This window comes from Crocodylus porosus, unplaced genomic scaffold (genome assembly GCF_001723895.1).
Source record: "Crocodylus porosus isolate Cpor-Errol unplaced genomic scaffold, CroPor_comp1, whole genome shotgun sequence".
NCBI classification, from domain to species: Eukaryota; Metazoa; Chordata; order Crocodylia; family Crocodylidae; genus Crocodylus; species Crocodylus porosus.
In genome coordinates this window covers 10,160,832-10,168,099 of record NW_017728916.1, presented here as the reverse complement: position 1 = coordinate 10,168,099, position 7,268 = coordinate 10,160,832, and positions in this window count along the sequence as shown.

Genomic DNA, 7,268 nt, shown 5'->3' with positions numbered 1-7,268 from the left:
AACTTTGTACTTAATCAATTATAGATAAGTAACATAGCTACATTAATATATTTATATTGTAAATACAATCATATTGATTTGGAAGGACTTCTTTGAGGCAACTTTGCTGGACTTTTTGAAGGGCTCTGGGTTGGACTTTTTGAAGGGTTCTTGGCTATAGTCTTGTCAGGAGTCTTGGCCGCAGGTTTTTCTGGGGTCTTGTCTGCTTTCTTAAAGAAAGCGTCCAAGGAAGTTTGGACAGATGTTCCCCAGGGAGATGGGTGATGCAGCGAACTTGTTCGCTGGTGTGGCATCGGATCAAGCGTTGCAAGTCGAAACTGGCATTGTAAAGTTGAAACAGGGTGTCCATTTATAAACGCTGTAAAGTGCAAAACATTGTAACACGAAATGTTGTAAGTCAAGGACTGCCTATATTGTCTTACAACTCTACAAAGTCATGTAAATACCCATAATTTTTTCATAATAAAACTTTGAAACCTGTTAAAAAAAGGTAAGGGCAGCTTCTCACTTGATGTCACTTCTCACTTGATGTCACAAAGCTTTGCTATGCCAAACAGGGAAGATGCAAAGCATAGAAGGGAGAAGGAAATGACTGGCCATTGTCCTAGACGGATGCCAATTAGGTATAGGCCTTAAGTCTCCCTATTCTTAGCCTCTGTTTTAACCACGTTTCAGAGCTCTGTCTCTCAGTACTGAAAACTTCATAATGCATATCAGCATGACTTAATAGGATTGCTTAATCAAAGGTAGACCCTGCTGGCTTGTAAATACAGTGGTGTCCCCAGGGATGCTCATACATTAGGGTATGCCTCATTCCTGACCAGGGGCCTGATCTGATGCCTGTGGAAGTCAATGGGAGTCTTAGCATCAACAGCAATGGGCTTTGGATCACCGAGCTCCAACCAGGTTGCGATGGAGAACCAATGTAACAGCCTGGGAAACTTCAAGTGGGGACAACTCTGGGCTGTAATGCCTTTCAGATACAGCACTTAAAAAGGATGCCCCTAATTACCAGGCCAATGAGCAGAAGCACATCCTGTAGGCATGTCAGCAATAGATATTGGGAGGATTTGCTCCCGGTGCTGGTAACACTTCTGGCTTTTGCTTTCAGTCCTGTGGGCACGCGTATGAAGGACCTGAAAAATTATGTAAGAAAAATCCAGAGTCCTTATGGGAAAAAAAAAACTTTCAAAAACAGTAACTCCAGGAAAGGGGAGTGTACATATGTGTAGGCAAGCAGAAATCATGTCAATACACAGTGCAGTAGCTCAGGCTGCAAAATAATTTCTCTTTTAAACTTCTTGTTCTCATCCACTCAGTTTTACACGTTTGCCCCTACAGTACTTAAGATTTCTGTGCTTTGAATCTTTCTAAGAGAGACATTGTTTTAGTTACTTTGAGCAAAAACTCTTTAGGTAATTCTGGGGGTAAGCCTAGAACAATAAATACCTTTTTTTCTTATTGTAAATTAGATTATATTAGAATTATAAAATCATAGAATAGAAGAACTGGAAGGGACATATAAGATCATCAAGTCCAGTCCCCTGCCATAGGCAGGAAGTTACTGGGCTCAAACGAGCTCAACAAGGTGCTTGTCCAGCCTCCTCTCGAACATGTGCAGAGATGACAATTGTACCACCTCATTTGCCTATCACCATATTTGATTGCTACATGTATTTATTTATTATAAATATTTGTGACATATATTTGACAAAGGATTGTTCATTAAAAGTCTAAACATTGGCATTTTGGCCTTGGCTTTTATGTATAGATATAGATATCTCTAGATATCTATATCATATAGAGATAGATCTAGATATATATATCATATAGAGATAGATCTATATAGATCTCTAGATATACATCTATAGATATAGATATAGATATAGATATAGATATATAGATATAGATATAGATAGGGCACCCAAGGTCTGACCTCAAAGTCCGTAGTTAAGAACTAAAATAAGTTGCCAAAGAAGTGAGCACAGGACCCAGAAATCCTGGGCTCTGCACCTACCCCTGCCCTAGACCCGAGCAGGGGAACTTCATTCACGTCAGTGGAAATGAACCAATCCTGATACCAATGTTTTCCCTTAAATGTTCCAGTCTGACAAGACAGCTGAACCCTTATTTCCTTACATAAGGGTAAGGCCACTCAGGAAGTCATAATCCAGAGCACAAAACCTGGACTCTTCCCTGGCAGCTTTGAAAGAATAAGAAAGGATAAAACTAAGAGCAATTTCTTTAATGGATGGGAAGGATTTGCTCAGCTCTGATCCTATTCCTGCCTTTAGCTGCAGGATCACAGCTCCACCTCTCCAAAAATACATAGGAACACACATAGGACAGGACGGGGATGCCTGAGCTATCAAGTTCATTCCCCCACAGTCACAGGTGACCTTGTGTCTAACAAGATCCACTCAACCCCCTCGCACATACCAACATGACAAAGCACCTGTTTTTCAGAAAGTAAAAACCAAGATGTGCCGCAGTAAGGCACTAGGTGAGGCCAGCACCATCGGTGCCCCGGTGGCGAGCAAACCAAGTCTGAACTAGCAACTACAGTGAGTTGCCTGGTCCTACCAGAGTAATCATGTCACAATCTATTTCTCCCCCTTTGCTAAATATATAATCAAAAAAGCCAGATTGCTCTCTAGATCTGAACCCATACTCTGCTTTCCTGCCCCAGGCTGATGGCTCATTTGCCTAATCCAAGGTGTCAGACAATTGGAGCAAGGCCTGGATAGGACTAGAGTTGCACCACTTCTGTTAGCAGCACACGATGTCTTGGTCTATCTGTGTGTACCTACGCTCTTTCACCCATCAGTATACATCACTCAGCCCATCCAAAAGGTTTTACACTTCCTGGTGCAGGAGGTTTAGAAATGTGCTCAGGATGCAGAGCCAAAGCCCTCTGGCACGTAAGGAATTACAGGGGTCCTATGCGGCACGAGTGATCTGCACGGGGGCATAAAAGGCAGCCCATTTAGTGTGAAACGGGCTGTGTCCCCACACCACCTAGCTAGCCAAGGAGAAGCTAGCCCTGGATAATTAGTCCTATTGCAGCATTTTGAGCTTGAAGTTTGGGAAACGAAGCCAACTCAGAGGAAAGGGGTGCCCAGAGCCCTGTGGCTGGGACTTTATTTTCGTGCTGAGCTTGCTGAACAGCTAATAGAAGTCAGGAAAGAGGTGATGCCATGCATGTCTGGGAAGGTTATTTTCCCCCCCCCAAGAGTACCATAGGGCCTCAGCCATGATCTATACAGTGATACACCCATGGCAGAAGTGGTTATTGAGCGTATATTGTATTTATTACGTGCTTTGGATCTTCTCTTTTGTGCGGCTGTGACGAACACAATCTATTTGCCCTCTTGCTCATGCGTATTATGGTACAAGTGCTGCCAGCGGGCATGTCAGAGGTTTTAGGAATTAACCAACCTGACTATACAATGCTCATGTGGTTGCAAAATCTGCTCTTCTGTTTCCCAAATGCATTTTCTGAATCACGAGGGACAGTCATAGTGTGTTTGCCTCCTAGTACCGTCAGGTGCAACTTACTCTAAACAATCCAGAAAGCCCTGGGGGTAAACTCACCCGGGGCCCTAGGCCGGATCCAGGCTGCAGGGCTCCTTGTGGGCCCGATCCAGCCTGGGGCATGAGGGCTGTCGCAGTGGCTAGTGGCTACTACATGGCAGTGGCAGTAAGGGCTCCAGTGACGGGAAGCTGAGTATGCTGCTGAATGGCCATACCCAACAAGGCCAAAGAGCCCCAGATGCCATAGATGGGGCATAGGTTTGACGCCCATGCTAGACAGAACAGCAGCGAGCTTCCTCCAAAGATCCTCTTGAACGTGAAGGAGGGCTGTAGGAGAGAAAGCTCGGCGAGAGGCTAGTCCATCCGCAAGCATGGCGAACCTGGTCTCTTCCCCAACCTGTTTTAGTCCTTCTCCAAGACCCGTAGTCTCGGCGACTCTGGAAGTGCTTGTCGATACAGAAGTGCACAAGACGGGAGGCTCTAATTCAACATGGATGCTGGAGCTTCTAATTGTATTAACGATTTAGTCCAATACCATATGGCACCCTGCATTATAGTATGCTGTTTTCCTAGTAGGCTGCATAAGCTGCTAATAGAACACAAGGTCACGACTGGTTTTCTTACTAATGCTTTATATTCTGTATTCTGGATCAGCCTTTATCCCATTTTGCACTTAGACCTTCTGGCTAACTACATCTATACTTTTTTAATTATACTTGTTAATGTCTTCCCTGCTGCACGGGTTGACATGCTGCAGGATTTCTTTCCAGCACGCAACTTTTTAAAACTTCCATTTGTTTTTTGGACTTAAATCTTTCCAGCCAGCGGTTGCACCTGGCAGCTAGGTTTAGTTTTAATCCAACTCCTGCCTTTGGCATAGGGCATGAGAGCATCTCTCCTCCAGTGGGCTGGTGAGGAGGCAGTGAAGAACGTTCTCTGAGCTTGGGCATGGCCATCGGCGCGTTGGGGTGCAGATCCACGCTCTTCCCGCCGTGGCTTGCCACGAAAGGACTCACCTCCTGGCAAAGGCCACCCACTAATTAGTCACACAGGTTGAACGCCAAATGTGGGAGCTTCTTTGTGTCACAGGCTATTGTCTCACGGGCTATAAAATGTTTGTGCGCTGGAGAAGAGGAGGAATTTCAAACTCCAGGGTGTCTCCATTTGCATTTTCAAACTCCAGGGTCTCTGCATTTGTTAATGGCCTTTCACTTCCAAGCCGATGTGACCGGGAAGCAGGAACAAGTGACGTTACACATCAGCTGCTTCGCGTAGCTGGCCTTGGCTGCACCTTCTCCTCTCATCTCATCTGTGGGTCTTGTGTGTCCACGGAGCAGCAGCTTTCATGTGGGATGCTCAATGATTTGCACTGCCCCAGCAGTGGGCACACAAAGGGATGTTTCGACAGTGACTAATTTTCAACGTGCCCGTGAAAAATGGATGCAATTGCACTGCTTTGCCCGGTCTGATGCCTATTAGACAAGATGCAAATCAATAAAGAATGATTCTCTACCTTTTTGTGTGTCAGGCATTTCCCCCCCCCAACCAGTGCAACACAGAAGATCCTGGCAAACAGTTACTGCATATTAGCAGAGTAAAATACAAAACACCACATGCCTCATCTGGGCTCCTTCCAAGCGACGCAAATGCACGCATACATATGTACTGAACAGCAGCCATGGGAAGCAGGAGCAGGGGCGTGACAAAGGACACATCTCGACTTTGCCTGGGAATCTCTGTGTGCAATGGCTCCCATGCTAAACCTGCCTTTGCACACTGTGTTGTGCATGTAGTGCCTTGCGCACGAGCCATGACAGCGGCATGCCCGCACCAGCACGGCCCAGCTGTGGCAGGAAAATGAGCATCGCCCGTCCAAGCGATTCTTTCAGCTTGGCTTGATCACCCACCACTGTTTCACGGGGAACAGTCCCAAGCTACTGGTTACATCAAATCACCTGCCTTCTTCTCCGCTTGCTCCTGTCCTCCTGAAGGTGCTGGTTTGAGGGCCAGATGTTGAGTCTGGGAAGCTTTCCAGGTTGGGGTGGGTTTTTTTGTTGGTAAGTGAGGCATTTGACAGAGGCTTCAAGTGGGGGGAACCTAAACAGTCTGAAAATGCACAAGAGATGCTGCCTGCTAACCAACTAGGAGATGAACACAAATTACTGACAAGACCAGGGAGCAGCGATTTTGTGACTGATTCACTGCCAGCTCCCCCAGAGTTAGTTATATACACTCATGTCACACCGGCGCCACAGCAAAACATGAAGGATGCATGGAGATTAGATGGACGATCCCCAAACAGTGCACAGAAAGGCTCTCTGGTGCAGCCCATCATGATGTAACAAGCTGTTCGACTGCTGGGAAGAAAGGGAAGGGGAAGCCTCCCTCCACGTCGCATGGGTATTGTGCTGCAGCACCCAGCTGCTCTTCCAGGGACCAGCATCCCAGCTCCCCAGCCAAAGGACAGCCGCATGGCCCCACCTAAGGACCTGGTAGCATCTTCAAGGGACAAGGAGCCAGGTGACCTCGTCTCCTCAAAACCCAGACAGAAGTAGTCCAAGCCCAATGGAAGGCCTGGAGGATGTGCAGACAACCCATCTGTCCTCTCCGGTCTCTGGGCAGCAAAGGTAAGGACAGGAGAAGCCCAGACTAAATTGAGCATATTGGATAGAAATGATGCCTTCTGCTGCTGGCCTGCTGAGAGGGGGGACTTTTGTAGAGATCTCTGAACTTTGACTCTCCCCAGAAAGGGGGAGTTAGGAAAAGTGAGCGTTTTGGGGGGGAAGCAGCACATAAGCCAACCTTATCAACCCAAGAGCACAAGGATTTCTTATCCGAAAGCAAAGGAAACCAATTAGCAGCTACCTCTCTTCCCTACCGGCAGCAAAATGAAGGCTGCTTGAGCTATCTGGCTCATCAGCCCAGGTGAAAGCATGCACTTTCAGGCCCCAGCAGCATCGCTTACAAAGACATGGTCTCCTGCTTTGCTGAAAACCACCAAAATCAAGACTGAATATTACCTAGGAGCCAGAGCAGAGATCAGTGCATCTCACTTTCCTCGCTGCAATCTGACCCTATTGCTCAAAATCCCTGGAAACACCCAGGGGTAGCCCCAAGAACCAGGGCCCTGCCCCTCCCGGCTACTGAACGGCAACGAGGAGCAGCCTCCACTGAACATAATCTTCAAAGGCAGCTTGACCTCACTGCAGCAGCGCAGCTGAGCGGATAGTCAAGGGGGCTTGACAATAATGAATTCACCATCTGCTCCCCTTCCTATGCACAGACATGTAAAGGTGATCGCAGGGCAGTCTTTGGACGACCTGCACCCAGTCGTGTTAAGTCAGGTGCATCTCGTATAACCTGCGTACGAAGCACCGCTGCCTTCACAAAAAGGAGGCTACTTTCTGGTTCTTGGAAGCTTTCCACATGCTACTAGAGAGGCGTCCATCTCTCTCCTCCCAACCCACCACATCCACGGCTTCTCGAAGAGGGTGCGAGACCCTGGGACCTATAGTGCCACCACCGTGCTGACGCCACGCGGACTTGCGGCTCCTCTCAGCAGCTGCAGACATCATGTGCCGGCTCTGCCCAAGCCAAGCGAGGCTGGCAGGAAGAAGGAAGCACTTTGAGGACCTACATGAGCCTCCATCCAAGCCGACTGCCCAAGTAACCAAAGCCATGCCTATATGATAAACCAGCCATGCCCAGGCAGTAGCAGGTGAGAGCAAAGCACA